This window comes from Phyllopteryx taeniolatus, chromosome 18 (assembly GCF_024500385.1).
Source record: "Phyllopteryx taeniolatus isolate TA_2022b chromosome 18, UOR_Ptae_1.2, whole genome shotgun sequence".
NCBI classification, from domain to species: domain Eukaryota; kingdom Metazoa; phylum Chordata; class Actinopteri; order Syngnathiformes; family Syngnathidae; genus Phyllopteryx; species Phyllopteryx taeniolatus.
This window is the reverse complement of record NC_084519.1, coordinates 9,476,092-9,495,547: the sequence shown is the minus strand read 5'-3', so window position 1 is coordinate 9,495,547 and position 19,456 is coordinate 9,476,092. Positions and strand designations below refer to the sequence as shown.

The 19,456-nt window shown below is 39.7% G+C and overlaps 1 long non-coding RNA gene across 1 annotated transcript; it reads left to right on the top strand.

Moving 5' to 3' along the window:
* The first annotated feature begins 6,531 nt into the window (after positions 1–6,531).
* On the top strand, positions 6,532–8,218 carry LOC133468365 (uncharacterized). Its single transcript, XR_009785475.1, has 2 exons — positions 6,532–6,842; positions 7,068–8,218. It is a non-coding gene; the product is annotated as an uncharacterized LOC133468365 (long non-coding RNA).
* The last annotated feature ends 11,238 nt before the right edge of the window (positions 8,219–19,456 follow it).

Below are 19,456 nucleotides of genomic sequence, written 5' to 3'. Positions count from 1 at the left end.
CTTAGGTGATTTTCAATAACATTAGGCAGCATGAATAGTTCAAATTTAGCTGAGTCATGACACAGCAGGTTTGCCTCCACTTTAAGAAAGGGGACACATCTCTCCCCATCGGGGGGAACAATGACACAGCACTTTTCCCTGTAATCACGGCCAATCAGAGGCCCCATCACAGTCCTGACTCAGAAATAACAACATAGCAGCCAGATGAATGGGAACTCGATTTTAATGGACGATGGTGATGGTGGTGGTAGAGGTTAACTCGATGCTCTTGAATGAGATGCACTGAGAGCAGTTATCGCTGCTGAAATGCTTAAATCTGGTCTTGAAACTTATTTCCACACTCTTGCATTTGGTTAAAGCAGGCCTAGTATGCAAATCGTTTCTTGCCCTGCCTTACTACCTGACATCTGTGTTTTGGCCTTTTTTTAGTGCCGCTTCTCCCACGTTCTCCCTGGTCCAAATAGTCAGCATGCTGACAATAGAAAAAAAAAAGCCACTTTAGCTGTTAGCATTCATGTTAGCGCCATTCATTGAGTCCTTTTTAGAGGCGCAGCATCCTCCTCTCTTGTTGGAGCTGAAAGCACATCTCAAATATAACCAACAGCATCAATTATTCTGTGATCCGGAGCCAAAAGACGCTCCGCTGAGCCTTGGAATTCAAAATGAACGGGCCATAAATAATTAATGGGACTGTTTCTTAAACGCTTCACGGCATTGCCGTTAAATCTCTTCCTATACAGATGCAGTAAAAGTATCATGGACGTCCAATGCTTTCTACACAAACGTCCGACCGCGACATCCTGCACAGGAAAGCTACTGTTAGCACACGTCCCGGCACCGCTGATTATTATTACTTACCTGCGGTATGCAAGGCGGTGGGGGTGCGTCGGAGGCGTTTCAGAACTTTTAATAGAAAAGCCAAGTGGGGCTCTTTTAAGGCAGCTGTGTAACGGTCAGGCAGTGATTTGAGCTCTACTAATGAGCTCCACTGGGCATGTTTTCATCGTAAGGCTGACAAAACCTCACGAAGAAACTCGGCTCATCTTGCACATGCCAGTTTATTTTATTTTTTATTATTATTATTTATTTATTTAAATCTCTGGCGAAAACTGTGCACTGCCTTTAGACATAAAATTATAAAAATGTTTTTGCAGGTTGTCAAGTGCATGCCAGATGATGGCGGTATGAACCCTAACTGTATGGCCATTTTAGTCAATTACGAACATATCCATTTATTGATGTAGTTTGTTAGTCACATCCACATATACAGTACCCGGCCGGGGCCCTAGGTTAGACGGTGTTCGGTACCTAGCCTAACCTGAATTTATAAGATAGTCAGAATGTGCCACGGTCTATCATGTCCTACGCTAATGCAGAAGTAAAATCATAATTACAGTATATATTTGTGTTTAAAAAAGTTCTTGGTTTAAAACAAAGATACAGTATTAGTTGATCACATGCTGTTCATTATCTGGATACGTAGTATGTTGATACTATTGTAAACTGAGGACTCACTATATCCATCTATCTTGTTTTACCCCTGGAACTAACGGCAAGTAACTTTTACATTCATGTAGAATGGATCTAGTATTGAGCCTTGTGGAACACCACTAGTCTTCTACTGTAAAGCCAGACTATTTTGACATTCATGTAGAGATTTGTGGACTGAATAGTGAGCCGTGTGGAACGCCACCAATTTACCACTGAAACGGAATGTAATTGTGACATTTATATGGAATGTAATACATAAAATTTGTGGATCTAGTATTGATCCTTAGGAAACACCACCCGTCTATCTAGAGGGATTTCTCAGTTGTATCCCTTCTCTTCTGTATTACTGAATTTTTAAAAATCTTTTGTGAATCTATATTCCCCGCTCACTATGTACATCAAAATTACATTACTAATTTGCGGATATTTTTAGAGTGTATTTATGTGTAATGTGTGTATTTTCATATTGTGATACAGTATTTCATTTCTTATGTCTAATGAGCAACAAGGCTGTTTCTGTTATACTAGTCAGGTATGTTCGCAGAATTAGGGACCTGGTAAGTTTTTTCCTTCCTCCTCCTTTTATTATTTCTTTGTTGCTTTAATTTGCTTTGTTTTGTTTTTCCATGTCACAAGTTTATCTTTTGTTTGTCTAGTTTTCTGGATATGTTCAATAAACACAAGTTTAAAAAATGAATGTTCCATGTATGTATAATAGAAAGTAAATTAATTATTGCTGAATCATAATCTGCAAAATATCATCAGCGAATAATCCTGTGATCCCTGCTCCTCGTAAAATCTGGATAAAACATCACGATAAAATCGCGCCAATCTGCCTCAGAATTCAAATGGGACACTTTTTAGTGTCTTGCATGATTATTCTCCATGAACCTGGGAGTGTACTAACAATGACTTATATAATATATATGTAATATATTTGGGGCGGCACGGTGGGCGACTGGTTAGAGCATCAGCCTCACAGTTCTGAGGACCCGGGTTCAATCCCCGGCGCCGCCTGTGTGGAGTTTGCATGTTCTCCCCGTGCCTGCGTGGGTTTTCTCCGGGCACTCCGGTTTCCTCCCACATCCCAAAAACATGCATTAATTGGAGACTCTAAATTGCCCGCAGGCATGACTGTGAGTGCGAATGGTTGTTAGTTTCTATGTGCCCTGCGATTGGCTGGCAACCAGTTCAGGGTGTACCCCGCCTCCTGCCCGATGACAGCTGGGATAGGCTCCAGCACGCCCGCGACCCTACTGAGGAGAAGCGGCTCAGAAAATGGATGGATGGATGGATGGATGGATGTAATATATTTGTTTCAAATTCTAATTGATTAAAACATTTATCAAAACCCTACTGTGGCAAAAACACATCTGTTGACCACCCCTTGTAGGTTCGCCATTTAACTTGTTTTGTAAGTTTAATGACCTTTCAAGCATCTTTTTTGGGGCCATTGAGTCATCATATGAGTGAATTTTGACAAATTAATTACACATTTGAAAACCTCTAATTACGAACATTAATATGAGATATGACTCGATGTAACACACAAATTTTTTTTTGACCTGGCAACAACTTAGCTAGTTCATCTCCATCAAAATAAATCCACTGATTGGTTATTGACTGAAAATATGTCCAACAAGGTTTAAGATGATTTGCTAAACATATTTTTTGTGGGCGGCACAGTGTACGACTGGTTAGTGGGTCTGCCTCACAGTTCTGAGGACCGGGGTTCAATCCCCGGCCTCACCTGTGTGGAGTTTGCATGTTCTCCCTGTGCCTGCGTGGGTTTTCTCCCGGTACTCCGGTTTCCTCCCACATCCCAAAAACATGCATGGTAGGTTGATTGAGGACTCTAAATTGCCCGTAGGTGTGACTGAGTGCGCGAATGGTTGTTTGTTTCTATGTGCCCTGCGATTGGCTGGCAACCAGTTCAGGGTGTACCCCACCTCCTCCCTGATGATAGCTGGGATAGGCTCCAGCACGCCCGCGACCCTAGTTAGGAGAAGCGGCTCTGAAAATGGATGGATGGATGGATATTTTTTGTGTGTTTGCCTGTAGAAACGGCTGAAAAAATACTGCAGAATCAGGCATGTGTGGGAAACTGCGGACTCCAAACACACACTTCGGCCTCCCACACATCACACACACACACTCACGCACGCACGCACACACTCACAGGCAGCAGGCACGGGTCTATGTGTGTGTGCGTGGAGCTCATTTGTCGATGGTAGCTCCAGTCAGATTAAAGTTGAAGCCGTCACGTGAGCAACAAACACAAACACCTTCCCACGAAGCCAAACAGAAGGTTTGCGCATCACAGCAATGATTGGTCGCGTCACACCAGATTAATGTTATTTACCCGCCTGTCAAAAAGCCAGGAAACACATGCAGGTGGCAGGCCATCACTCATCTGGCTAAAAACAACAGCATCCTTGATCTTATTCACACTTGACAAAAAGCTGTCAGTTTGTGTATCCAGTCAAACACATGCGCACCTCTGCTCCACTGAGCCCCGTGAGGGGAAATTAAATGCAACACATACCCCAAAAAATAAATAAAATAAATAAATAAAAAAAATAAAAAAAGTGTTACTATTTCCAACCTCGAGGGAAGAGTGCGGTGCCCGAATATGCGGCAGTGGTGCACGAATATGCTTATTTTATGAAGTTATCTCCATTTGACTGACTGCTTTCTGTCTTCTAAAAAAATAGATATATTCAAATTGTATGCCTTGGAGTTGTGTATTTTGCTGCATAATATCCAGATACAGTGCTGCTTTGAGATATGAGTTTAATTCATTACGTTACCACGGTCGTAACTCAAACACTCATATCTTAAATAATCTTTCCTCATTGAAATTAATGGAAATTAATCTATTGTGGCGTTTCCCCCACCCCAAATGTTTGTAGTATGTTTTTTTAATAAGGAAAATAGCACTCTATAATAATATACTTCATAAAAATATACAGTAATGACAATTAAATAGAATAGCTGGGATAGGCTCCAGCAGCCCGCGACCCTAGTGAGGATAAGCGGTAAAGTAAATGGATGGATGGATGGATGGAAAGAATGAAAAAGTTTTTGCATCATGATTCATTGCAGCTCCTTCTCCTGTGTGTGACTTGGCCACCCGGGGGCAGTACAGAACAGTCACGCAGACAAACAAAGACGAGTTTCACAACTACTGTAAGTGACTCAGTAAGATGCTGCAATATTAGTACTTTTTGGGAGAGGATAAAGAATATCCAGGGTGTAGTCTGCCTCCAATGCCCCGCAACAGGATAAGCGCAATGGAGAATGGATGGATAAAGAATATATGCTTGTGAGTATTGTTACATTGTTTGTATAGATGCTATTGCTTAACTTATCTATGATGTTTTACATTATGTGTTAGCATTAAGTTAGCAGATGTAAAGGCTATGTGGTTTAATTAAATACACAATGTGTAATTCACTTTGTTTGAACACTTCTGCTTTGTTTTTCAACCGGGAGTGGTAATAAACAGCTTAAAGCCTCTTTTAAAAAAAAAAAATTCAAAAAATGTGTTCACTATCTGCCAAACTGCTACTTAATGAGAAGTGCGTTGAGATCACTGCCACCATAGAGTGCTCTCCAAATTTTGCGCGTATGTCAAAGCAAAAATATAAATCTCGAAAAAACTCACAAGTCGGGTCACTTGTATCTCAAAGCACCACTGTCTGTTATCAATTGTATCAAAGTCATTTTGTTGCCTAACACAAGCTGCAGGGCTGGACCTTAACCTGTCTAACTCGACCCTAACCCACAAACACTACTCGACTTCAGCTTTATTTACACAGACTATGAAGCCGCTGGTCACACGCAAATTATTATTTTTGTAAACCTCTACTTTTCATGACGTGCGTACACTCACGGCAGGACAACAAGGTGCTCTAAGATGGAAACGCCAGCCAACTATCTGAAGGAAATATTATTTTTTGGGGTGTGGGCATAGCTAGCTAGGCAACTGAACAAGATAACCAATGACTCAAAAGAAGTGCTTAATTTCTTTTATAGTGGGAGAGGAGCAACTCACGTTGGGGCCCAAGTGCGCCACGCCCATAAAATAAGAAAAACGGAAATAGTGAAAATCAGTTTAACACTATCGCTCCCCATGGAGTACTACATACAGTAGTTCTGTCTTTGCACGTTTTTCAGCAATTATCTTCAAACATGTAGAACGTATTTGAAAATTGTCTGAATTCCCTTTACAAGCTATTCAGGGAATGAATGACATCAGGTGGAAGATCCCAATCAGCAACAAACAACAGGAGGTACATATTTTTAATTATTATTTTTTTTTTTTACTAATGAGTCCCAGTGATGTAACACCCCTTGCGCCTTTTTAAATCAACAAATCTGAACACAATTACACTTGCATACCGTAGCACATTCATTGGTGTTTCCGTCATGACTCAACTTCCTCACAATTGTAAACCTTTTAGTTGTTCGCGCTCAAGTCTTGTCCAGCATTTCAAGCCTTACATGGTCATTTGCAATATGGCTTTCGATCGTATGACTAGTGCGATGTGCGAGTTCCAGCCCCAGAACTCATACATACCTGCTCGCTAAGGAATTGTGCAGTATTTGCTTCTAATCTTGAAACATCTTTAAAAACACGTCACACTGTCAAGTGTGGCACTTTCGGTCATTTTTCTTTAGTCCCGGTTCATCAGGTTCGTAGTGGTTCCTCGTCAGTCCTCTACTATTTGCTATTCGCAATTGTTCATTTTCAGTCAAAAGCAAGAACCTTATTTGTTTGATCCAAGATTCATTGAGGTGTGATTATTTTTGTCTTTTGTTTGCAGTTTTCAAACCTTGTTCTTTAATTTTTAGGGAGTGTTCTTTTATTTTCAACAGTACGACACAAAATGCACAAGGTAGCTGTATATGGAATATAAACTCGGCTTCTTAAGCATAACACTTACCGGTACTATCCATCCATTTTCTGAGCCGCTTCTCCTCACTAGGGTCGCGGGGGTGCTGGAGCCTATCCCAGCTGTCATCGGGCAGGAGGCGGGGTACACCCTGAACTGGTTGCCAGCCAATGGCAGGGCACATAGAAACAAACAACCATTCGCACTCACAGTCATGCCTACGGGCAATTTAGCGTCTCCAATGAATGCATGTTTTTTGGGATGTGGGAGGAAACCGGAGTGCCCGGAGAAAACCCACGCAGGCACGGGGAGAACATGCAAACTCCACACAGGCGGGGACGGGGATTGAACCCCGCACCTCAGAACTGTGAGGCTGACGCTCTAACCAGTCGGCCACCGTGCCGCCTTACCGGTACTATTTCAGTTAAATTTTACAGTTAGAGAATACGAAAGGTTTGTCTTTTTTGTATTAACTAAATTATGTTCTGCGATTGGTATCTTATTGTGTTTTATGTAAGCTATTCTGCCTGTTAAAGCACGTTGTACACAGGTATTTTTTAAAGCTGCTATTTAAATGAAGATATTATTATGATCTTTGTGCACATGACGTCTCTGACGACTTGACTCTCTGCCTTGTGACTTGACCAGCCTTTTTTGTTTTGTTTGTGCTTTTAACAGACTTCTCAATCAGATCACCCGAAAGAAGGAAGTGGGCGGGGCTTGGCCCGACTAAATACCTGGCCAGAGGGGGAGCAGGTCGGAATGTGGAGACACGATGTTCTCGTCAAGCCAAGCATTGCACAAGCCAAGAATGCGGGGTGGTGACTTAATCACGCCATGGAGAAGGAAAGCTTTTTTTTGTCCAGTTCTTCCTCATCTGACCTTTTTAGTAATTATTGCGTGATGGACAAGGATAGGCTTGGGACTTCTTCGCACACAAAGGAATAGGAGTCACAAGGGGATGCAGAGAGAAGGACATTTGATCATATCTCCTCATTATCTCATCTGGATGCTCAGATAATTCTGGAATAGTTGCACGGCTGTTTTGCTGCTTCTCAATTTAATTCAAACTGAAGTCATGTGGGCATTTCTTAAAAAGATATCAGATTTGGGCTGTTTCCCAACTACATTTCAGGTTACATAATTTTATAAGTTGTATACTGCAGTTTTTTTTTTTTTTCCAATTTCATATTTTATTACATATCTTATTCAATTATATATTTTATTTATTTAAGTCCGTAACCCCACTTTGAATTGCCCTTGTTGTTATTGCGCCGCCGGCACAGTGGACGACTGGTTAGCACATCTGCCTCACAGTTCTGAGGACCGGGGTTCACACCCTGCGTGGGTTTTCTCCGGGCACTCCGGTTTCCTCCCACATCCCAAAAACATGCGTGCTCGGTCAATTGAAGACTAAATTGGCCGTAGGTGTGAATGTGAGTATGAATGAATGAATCCATTTTCTACACTGCTTATCTTCACGAGGGTCGCGGGTATGCTGGAGCCTATCCAGCTAACTGCGGGCGAGAGGCGGGGTACACCCTGAGCTGGTCGCCAGCCAATCGCAGGGCACATATAAACAAACAATCATTCACACTTACGGGCAATTTTGAGTCTTCAATTAACCAACTGTGCATGTTTTTGGGATGCGGGAGGTAACCGTAGTACCCGGAGAAAACTCACGCAGGCACAGGGAGAACATGCAGACTGCACACAGGCGAGGCCGGATTTAAACCAGGGTCGTCAGAATTGTGAGGCAAAATTTGGTAACCAGTCGTTCACCGTGCCGCCTCTGAAAGGCAATAATAAAGTTGACGATTTTATGATAATTTAACACAGAAACTCTGTGATTGTGCCTTTTCCAGAAACAACTTTCTTTAGGCTTCTAAAGTGGCCCCGCAGTTAGTTACACATGCGTTTGATATATGCAAATCATGTAGCTAGAGATCATTTAAAAATAAATTGTGAGGATGGTCATCATTTTGTGAAAAATGTGCTGAGGAAAAAAAAAACTATCACTAAGAATTCCCTATTCTTAAAACTGTATGACGAATGTCAACCTCGCCCTGCGTCCCCTGCACTGTCAGTCCCTTTGTACCAGCTTGGAGATTCCAGTCTCTGCGGGAACAATGGCAAGACAAGACTTCAGAGGCCCGAATCCGAGCGATGCCGCGGCGATAAGGAAGTCTGCTGGAGCTGCACTATTTACAGACGCGCTCGCTTTGTCCCGCTGCACGCCAATCATTTCCCTTTTCTTTGCCCCCTGGCCGCCTTGCTTTGTGGCTCTGAACTCATTGTTTGGCTTTGCCCTTTAAACGGGGCAATAAACATAGTGTTGACAAATTAACGTATGGTGCTACTGACATTTTTTTGTTTTTTTTTAAACGAGGTAGGTAGTTTTGCTTTGGGAACGCTTCTGCTAGCTGAATGCTAACACATAATGGGAATCACCGTAGACTTGCTAACGAATGGCATCAACGTGGCGGTGTGATAATGCTTTACGCAACAGCTATTTGATGACAAACGGTGCAGCAACACAAATACAGACAATATAACCAACAATACTCACAGGCAATTATTTTGTTATCTTCTGCGAAAAATAACCAATAATGTTGTACCTCACTGAGTCACTGAGAGTAGTGGTCTTCTTCGTTTGTGTCTGTATGAGGGCATTATACTGCCCCCGGTGGCCAAAATGGGAACACTAGAAGGAGCAGTGCAATGAATTGAATTGTTGCATTAAATCATGGTGCACAACTGATACATTCTTTACATTCTATTGCATTATGTTATGACTAATTTTTTATAAAGCACAACATTATAGAGTGCTATTTCCCTAATTAACACAATATTTTGTTGTTGTTTCTGTGGAGAGAGGCTAGAACGGATTAGTGGCATTTCCATTCATTTCAATGAGGAAAGATGAGTTACGAGCATGGTCGCAGAATGAATTAAATTCGTATTTCAAGGCACTACTGTCTAGAATCATAATGCAAAATTTGTATGTATTTTCTAAAATCTACAAACGTCAGTATGATACTAAAAACTACTATTGATCATAATTTCAAGTTAGGTTAAGCGCAGCTTGTTTTAGTGACAGTTGTAACTTTCAATTATAATTATTAAATAATTATTTACAGTGCAATACTTTGTTAGATACTATACTACTTTGCTCAGGAGAACATGCCATATATTGTACATTAGTACCTAGACCTACCAGTTCCCCCACTTATGAGCTATTCGAGCTGTCACTTATAATTGACATTTTTCCAAGTCAACGTTAAAATACGTCCAGTAGGTAGTCAACTTATTGCGAAGCACTATTTTAGTGGATATCCTACTAATCGCCCGTAAGGACGAGCTACTGTAAAATGCTTCAGGCTAACAGTTAGCGCTGGCCACACGGTCTCCGCCCTGACCTGCCAGATGTACATCGTCTTGTCGCGGACACCCCAAGCCTACTTTTGTTCTTTATTGTCCCCTTCCTGCAGGGCGGGCAGCTGCTTCCTGGCGCCACGGCGATGAGCAACCCGTCGCCCACCGGAAACGAAAGGGTGGACTAGGGGCGAGACTCAGAGGAGATACAACAGATGAACTTGGAAGAAGAATTTGAGTAACGTGCCCAAACTATAGAGACTGATAAATTGAGGAATGCTTTTGAGAATATAGAATGGATATAAGAAGTCTGCACACCCCTGTTCAAATGCCAGGTTTTTTTTTTTTTTTTAAATCGCTAAAACATCAAAGCTTTTCTACAATTAATGTGGCCTATAACCTGTACAACTCAATCTTTTCAAATCTCAAATCTTTTCGAGAGGGGAAGTAAACCGCCCCCCCCCCCCCCAAAAAAAAACAAATATGATAATGTGATTGCATAAGTGCACACACCCTCTTATGACTGGGGATGTGGCTGTGTTCATAATTAACCAATCACATTCAAACTCATGTTACGTGGGAGCCAGCACACACCTGCCACCATGTAAACTGTGTCTGATTAACCCTAAATAAAGATAGTAGGCATTTCACAAGCTTTCTTCATTTTTTTTTTTTTTGCTTTCTGGTATAAGCCCTTTAGGCTTTTGCGCTAACACTCACTACTATTTGAAATTGTTCAGAATTTCCTTCACCTTGTCTAAGGCCCCAGTTCCACATTTTCCCACGTGTTTGGGTGATTTTGTTTTGGTTCGGTGAAACCAGCGTCCAACTTTTTGGTCATAATTCCAAAAGTTATGTTTGGAATTACAAACACAACTCTCCTCATCACTAAAAGAACACCATACCTTGACTTTTTATATCCACTCTAAATAGAAATCCTTTATGGCATATATTATAATTAAGTGTTCTACACTGTACCTTTTTATTTATGTTTTTAACAATGTTTCAATGCTCCTATCGTCATTTTAGCAGCGCGTTTCATGTTTTGCTTTTCGCTAGCAGACCGATGACATCGCGGATGCGGCAGGAAAGCCGGCAGAGAGCGAGACAGGAAGCACATCAAAGTCAGCACAGGCAGAAAGAGCTCTGGGAGAGAAGGGGGGGGGGGGGGGGGGGGGGGGGGAGAAAAAAAGATGAATAGGAAAAAGAAGAGAGATGTAACATGAAGGAGTTGGGAGTAAGTGAGTATCATAAAGAGCATTGGTGATGAGCTCCAGTCGCGCGCCACGGGGTAGCTTGGCCTGTTTTCTCTTGTAAGCCAGGTGCATGCGAACACGCACATGCACACACACACACGCACACACACACACACACACAGAATGTATACCTATGAGTATTGTCGTATGCTCTGTTCGTACAGTATGTGTTGCTGCTTTCTGTGTATAAAGTAGTTGTTTGACGGTTTAGCTTTATCATAACATCTATGGTAGTTTCTGTTACCACATCTATGGCGTTTTCCATTTTATGTAGCCATTAACATAGCGGACTTTTGTTAGGGTTAGTATACAATATATGTAATATAATGTGTATTTCTCTTGATTTATGTGTCAGTTTTACTCTAAACTTCAATTGGAAGGGAGAAATAAACAGATTGGAGAATTATAAAGAATACCTTATGTGTTTTTAATGAGTTTAAGTGTCTTAGTAAGTGTACATATTTAAGGAATTGTGGAGAGGTAAAACAAAAACATCACGGGTCACAAACCGAAAGTGAAAGTGACTTCTTGGGTACCGATTAATGTGAAACGCTACCAGTTTGATCCACACTTCTGAAATAACACATTCACTCAAATTACCTTTAATTATATGTTATCCCTAATAATTAATGGTATTGGTATATATGATGACCCCCATCACGTTAATGATTTCTCACAGTAATTATGACCAATGATTTAACAAAGCAGTAAACCGATAAAAGTCAATATGCAACACTTCATTTACTTGTATACAAATCACTCAAAAGTGTTTGTATTTTGAAATCATCAATTCTACAGTTTTCACAGTAAATCACAATGTCCCATCACTGGTGATCTTTTTTTTTTTTTTTTTAAGAACAGGTCCGCGAGATACTCATGTGGTCCTTAGGGGATACCTAGTGCCCATGTTGGGTTTGGAACGGATCACCCACAATAAACAGGGGTTCATTCTGCAATACAGTATATTATTGTGATATTACCAAAAGAAATATTTGAAAAAATGTTGCTAATGGTAGTGGCACAATTTATCAAGAGCCCAAGCAATAATGGAAATGATTGCGAATATTTCCCCCCATAATCTAGGGGGTATATATATATATATATATATATATAGTCTCTCTTGCTTCACTTTATTATAACACCCCCATTCGTCCCTGTCCATATCTCCTCCGTGATGCATTTCTCTCCGAGTGTACGCCGGCCAGCTCCATGTTGGTGCGAAGATCCTCGCAGTTTTAGTATCGTAGACAAACGATATTCCGTGCCGATATTAAACACTGTAATAGTGCAACCAGTTTAACTCCTCTCAGCGACGCATAATAGAAGGATGCAGTTGGAAAGGTTTTTTGTGTCCTTTGGCAATCTAAATAAATGTTCACAATGAGTCCTAACAGGAAAAGAAGGTCACAATTTGGGGTAATGGAGTTCACTTTGTTCCCTCCTGCACTTAACTTAAAAAAAAAATATATATATATATATATATATATATATATATATATATATATATATATATATATTTATTTATTTCCTGCTTTGTAGAGTGAACAAAAGTCTTTGGCTTTGGGCACACACACACGCACATTAAGAGACATTCGCAGCGAATTTTCAACAGAGAGGAGAAAAACAAAAAGAATATTTGTGATAAGTGTAGGAAAAGGTCAGTGAGCAAAACTGTCGTCAGACGGGACGTGTCTTTGTAAAGTTTTGGAGACTTCTTTTTCGCTCTCTGTTGATGATGACATGATGAATAGTTCATAAAATGGCAGCTTGAAACGCACGCGTACAGGAAACTTTGTTAGATGGTAAAACCTGACGTGTTAGAAGAAAAATCAATCTGTTTCCGAAGGGAATATGAGCGCATCCCTATAGTCTAAACATCTTGTTTTTTTTAAATTATGAAAATAAATACATGAGATCAACAAATACATGCATATACATATCATATCACTATTACATATTTTAAAACATGTAGTATAAAATGTAAGAATAAATAGTATTATTAGCATTACTGTTGTATTATTACCAATAAAAGTCTATCACTTGATTTATTAAAAATGTATTGTTTTTATTTCAAACTAGCCTTACATAACAGTTATATTTTCTAAGGATGAGTATTTCTTCCTTTAATCATGTTTGTTTTTATATGTAATTATTTATTGAAGTACTCTAATACATTTAATAATCATTATTATTCTAGTATTATTCTTATTAATTATTACTTAATTATTCTTGTATAAGATTGAGGATAGGCGGTACGGAAAATGGATGGATGATATTTATTTAATCATGTTTCTTAATTTCTGTAATTATTTATATACTTCAATATACTGATCAATACAATATATAGTATTATGATTTCATATTATTGCTATTTTGTTAATTTATATCTACAGTTTTGAACACATTTTTTTTCTTTTGTATATTCTATAAAATAAAAAAATACTATATTTCTACTTTTTATCAGGATGTGTATTTGTTCATTTGTTTATTATTATTATTATTATTATTATTATATACATAATTGTACAAATACTATTACATACATACATTGAAATGTAAAAAAAAAAGGTCTAGTTTTCAAAACCTAAATAATAGGTGCATTTTTGTAAGCAATTATTTTCAGTTTTGTTTTTTTGTTGCTCCCAGTATATTTACTGTAATACCCTCGTATGTGGGGAAACGAGAGCCACAGTCGCCGACGCGTTGTTACAGTAAACAGAGCACACTCACACAGAAGCTGCTGTTAGCCACTGCTCATGCCCAGAAACTCACACACAGAATCGCCCCACCTCTTAAAGGCACATGCATGTACACCCACACTACACTATGTACAGTATTTTCGAGACTTTTTATACTTGCAATTAGTTTTTCTATGTTCGAATATGTTTACATTGTGTTTAAGGTATGCAGGAGGAAAAAAAATCTCTTTGGTCATTTCAGGCAGATGCTGAACATATCCGCGCGATAAACAGGGGTTCACTGTACCACAGTATAGTTATACATGTACGGTACCTGTGCAGGTTTACTGACGTCCACTGTTGCTATATGACTCAGCATTTCTGTTTTTTTTAATCCATCAACCGGCTCCAAGAAAAAGGACAGAATGTTAAAGGGTTGGATTGCTCCTGGTGTCATCATCCAGTTTCTGACCAATCCCGATCGACACGCTTGTTGATGAGCATGCTTTTTTCCCCCTAGACACACACACACACACACACACACACACACACAGCAAAATTGATTGCACTCATCAGCTTGGTCGTAAATATCTTGCCGCATTCTCATTGGTTGAGGCAGTTTGTTCCCCGGCCAATGAGCGAGCGGGATGGGGCCTGCAGACTGGCAGCCTGGTAAAACTACTCGGCGACTGTGGCACTTCTGCCTGTACACAACACACAGCCCCACACACACACATGAAGGGCACATGAGGGGAGGTAGGACGAGCCTGGCATATAAAGGAGACATCTGGGAAAAACCGCGCCGCATTGAACGCATCACTTGAAAGGGGAAATAAACAACGAATGGAGGAGAACGGTGAGGAAAGTTGAGGGCCACTGCAACAAAGTGGAGATTGTGGAGTAGAATATTGTTGCGATTTGATTAGCTCTCACGCTAATGGGTTCCATTTTTGGCCAGTTCTGCAACTGAACTGTGGCATTTTCGGACAGTTCTTTACAAAGGTTTCAAGTTGCCTCAGTTGATTTTCAAATCTTGGGCGGGGGAATAATAATAAATCACTCATTTTCTCAGTTCTCAAAAATTCCTAAATATTTCTAAAAAAAATGAAAAAATCTCTGAAATTTCTGTAAAATTTTCTGAAATGTTCTTAATTCTATTTTTCAAATTACACACATTTTTCTTTTTTTTTCTTCTTTTCCGATTTTTGAAAATTTTATTTCAAAATTTGCATGACAAAAACTTAGGTCCAGGAGTAAAATAAAGTGGAACACTTTTCTGGCATTTTCAACAGTTCCAACTTTTCCAAAACTGCACACATTTTTCCTCCAGATTTTTTCCTCTCAAATATTTTAAAATGTTAGTTCATTATTTGCATAAATAGGTCCTGCAGTGCTGAGAAATGGGTGAAAAAACATTTTTTTCAGCTTTTTTGACAGTTCCAACTGTTTCAAAAATGCTAATTTTCAAATATTTTTGGTCTTTTCAAAATTTGCGATTTTTCAGATGGATCAATTTTCAAAAACAATATACCGGTACTTGGCATTTCTGGATCGCCAATAGCATTTCTCTGCTAAATGCTAATCCTTTCAATGTCACAGAATCATTAGCGTGAGTTTTCAATTGATGTGCTTATTGTCTTTTCAAAGGCAGACAGCTCTTTTTTTTTTGGGTACATATACTGCATAGTCCTCCTGTGCCTTGCACTGTGTCGCTTCCCTGTGATTTCCCTGTGATTTGTTTTCACAGGCTGATGATCATCCAGCGTGCGTTCAGCAGCGCGGAGACGTGTGCTCATAAATCTGCTGCGCGCCGCTTTGAGGCTCACATGCAGACAGACGGACAGTTCCATAAATGCGAGTGAAGAGAAAGCCTTCAGGGGGGAAGTGTGCATGATATGAACCCAGATAAGCTTTCTCTTCTCCTTCCTCAGCTATTTATTACCTGTCTGCTGCCTGCAAATTGGTTAAGGATGACAAAAGCGTGCAGAAAGGATGATATAAAGTGGATGGAGCTTTTTTGACAGGGACAGCCAAAGATATTGGTGCAGTTGCATTACTGTATATCACTACTTAGATATCGACAGTATATGCTGGGTCAACACTGCGCTTAGAAAAAAGTCCAGAGCCAGCAACAGGAAATTGCACTTTTCCAGGAGGTCACTTTTTTATAGGGGGTAATTTTTCCCCATAAAAATACTGACATGGCTGCTTTAGAGCACATCTCTGTCAGGCCTAAGTGTGTAAATGTCACGCAGAGAAAGTTGGAACGATGTAAAAGCCGACTTTAAAAAAGTTTGACTTGACAGCCAGCGTGTGGAGCGAGTCTTTGGCCTGGCGTGGCCACTTTAGAGTGCCTGGTTGTTGCCACGTGGAAAAGACCCACTGAGCTAAATTCCAGCAGCAGGGGCTTTAAGCAGCAGCTCAAACATGGAGTTATGTAATAATATGAGAAAGATTCTGGCATCCATTTTTAAAGGTCATAGCAATGATATTTGATTAACAGTCGAGCATGGCTTGGTTTCAGCGCACTAAGTGGACACGCCCACAGCGTTCGAGAAGAGAGAGAATTGCTTTATTTTTCATGATTTCGAGGCCTCATTTTATATACTTAGATATTTTTGGGGGGGATCATTCAACTTTGGCAGAGTTGTTAAGAACACTTCCCTGTGGCATGTCAAATCACCGGTATTAACAACATATTGTAAGGGAAGCATTGTCTGGAGAAAAAGAAAAATGAATGTGAATTCTGATATGTTACCAGTGGCCTCTCCAAGTCCCTCCACCGCGCCCCCTCATATAGTATTGTTCTTCTCTGTACATCCCGAACAATGGTAAGATAGTAGTGAGCCTCTCGTGTGCTTCCCGTGTGGTGCCTCACTGTCTGCTGTCCGCGACTGGCCAGCTAGTGAGCGCACGGGACTATCAAGGAAAGACCACGCAGACACAGGGAGCTATTTCCAGAAGCTTCCTCCACCTTTGGCCCAACTCCAAATTTGGCCCACTCCCTTTCTGGACGCCTGATCACAGGCACACTGCGTGACTCATTAGCGTGATATAGACTTTGATGTGCTGGAGTACACTAATGTCTTCACAGATATGCTGACTCGGCATCCCTCACATACTGCCTGGTGCCAATGAACCTTTTTAAGGCATCATTGTTTTTGTTATCAGAAATTGTGAGAATTTGTGGGTTGAATTTAAACTACTATGACTAGTAGTAGTATCATTAGTATTGGTATTAATAGCAGCATCATCATCAGTATTACTAAATTAGAAGCAGCATTATTATTATTACTACGAAAGCAAAGCGAAGCAAATTTATGTATATAGTGCATTTCATACACAAGGTAACTCAATGTGCTTTACATGATTCAAAGTATTTAAAAACAAAAACAAAAAAAGCAGATTATAAACATTTAAAACAGAGAAAAAAATAAAATTAAAACAGCATACAGTGCACGAAATATCATTAAAAAGTGGAAATGCTGTAAAAAGAATGAGAAACAGAAGAGTTTAACCTGGACTTAAAAACATGCACACTTGGGGCTGACGTCACTTCTGTTGGCAACTTTTTCCATTTGTGTGCAGCATAATAGCTAAATGCTGCTTCACCATGTTTGCTTAGGACTCTGTGCTCCACTATTTGACCTGAGTCTGTCGATCACAGAGCATTCCCATTAGCATTTCATTCATGTATTCAGGACCTAAACCGTTTAGGGATTTATAGACCAGTACCAGAACTTTAAAATCTAATCTAAAGCTGACTGGAAGCCAGTGTAAAGGCTTTAGATTTGGAAAAATATGCTCTGACCTCTTTGTTCTGGTCAGAACCCGAGTTACAGCATTCTGAATGAGCTGCAGCTGTTTAATGCTCTTTTTGGGGAGTCCAGTCAGAAGACCATTACAATAGTCAAGTCTACTTGAGATAAAAGCATGGATGAGCTTCTCCTGGTCTGCTTGACACATGCAAGCCTTCACTCTGGATATGTTCTTCAGCTGGTAGAAGTAGTTTTAGTAATTGATTTGATATGACTGTTGAAAGTCAGGTCGGAATCTATCAGAACACCAAGGTTTCGGACTTGGTCTTTGGTTTTTAAAGAGAGTGACTCCAGTACCAACAGCAATCATCTTTTCTTTATTGCCAAAAACAATTATCTCAGTTTTATTGTGGTTTAATTGAAGAAAAGTTTGGCTCATCCAGTTATTTATCTGTTTTAGACAGTGACACAACACCTCAATTGAACTGTAGTCATCTGGAGACACTGCTAGATATAACTGTGTGTCATCTGCATAGCTATGATAGTCAAAATTAAAGTTCTGAAGAATTTGACAAAAGGGTAGCATATACAGGCTGAACGGGAGGGCTATATGTATTTGTATTATTATTAGCAGTACTATCACTAGTAGATGCATTAAAAGTAGCAGTAGTACTAGTAGTAGTATTAGTATTAGTTTGATTAGTAGTGACAGTAGTAGAACTAATACTAGTACTAGTAGCAGTAGTAGTACTATATTACTACTAGTAGTAATACTAGTATCATTAGTATTAGTTGTATCATCTGAAGCGGCATTCGTTGTAGTAGGTGTATCATTAGTAGTGGCATTAGTAAAAGTAGTACTAGTAGTATTACTATCATTTGAAGTAGTAGTATCATTAGTAGAAGCATTAGTATTATTAGTAGAATAATTATTATTGGTAGGAGTATTAGTAGTATCATTTGTATTAGCATCATTAGTAGTGGCATGAGAAGTAGTAGTAGGAGTAATGGTAGTAGTGGTACCAGTAGTAGTAATATCATTTGTACTGTCACAATATCAATAAAAAAAAATACAACTAGTAGGAAAACTAGTATTAGTAGTCTTATTAGAATTAGTATCATTAGGAGTATCAGTCACATTGGTAGTAGCAGTAGTATCATTAGTCCTAATATAAGAATTAGTCGTATCGTTATTAGTAATAGTCATTGAATTTTTCATTTCAATATTATTTGCATTTAAAGTAACAGTTTAAGAATAACAGCAGTAGTACACTCCTCATTCATTCCACATTGCTGACAAAACCAGATCAACGTTTGAAAAATTAGAGTGGACCAGCCAGGACACCTCCTTAGCATTGTAGCTCAAAAAACAACACATTTTGTCACACACTATAAAATCAATGTATTAAAACACACAGATGAGTTCTGTACATGTCAAGCGTGTACTGTACATTCGTCAGCTTCTTTGGAAAGCAACAACGTAATAATTTGATGAGAAAGAATCCCCGGAAAGTGTCTCACCCCTCTCAGGAAACGCATGTAAGTGTCTGGTGACAACCCATTGTTGTCACCAGACACCCCAAAACGCTCTACTGAGCATTGCATGTATGTGCGTGCGCGTATGCGTGCGTACGTGCCTGTGTGCAGGGTCAACACACTGTTAAAGTAAAACAAGCAAACAATTGGCCTTGCAGTGCTTTGATTGGTAAATATTAAACGAGATATTCAGGGTCATCACGGAAGGATGGACACATATCTACAAATGTAACTATCATTAGCGTAATAATGTAATTGCCTATGTCATTTTGGACCCACTGTCACAATATCAATTTAATTAAAAAATGTATGGTTTTTTTCTTAACGTCTGTGTCGATTGTCCAGGTCAAAGAAATCCACAAAGGTTAAATTGAGGCAACTGGTCCAGGAAAGTATGCTACTAGGCTAACGATATTGAACTCTACGCTTTTTAGATAAGTCCAAGATGTCGAAAATTCGTATGG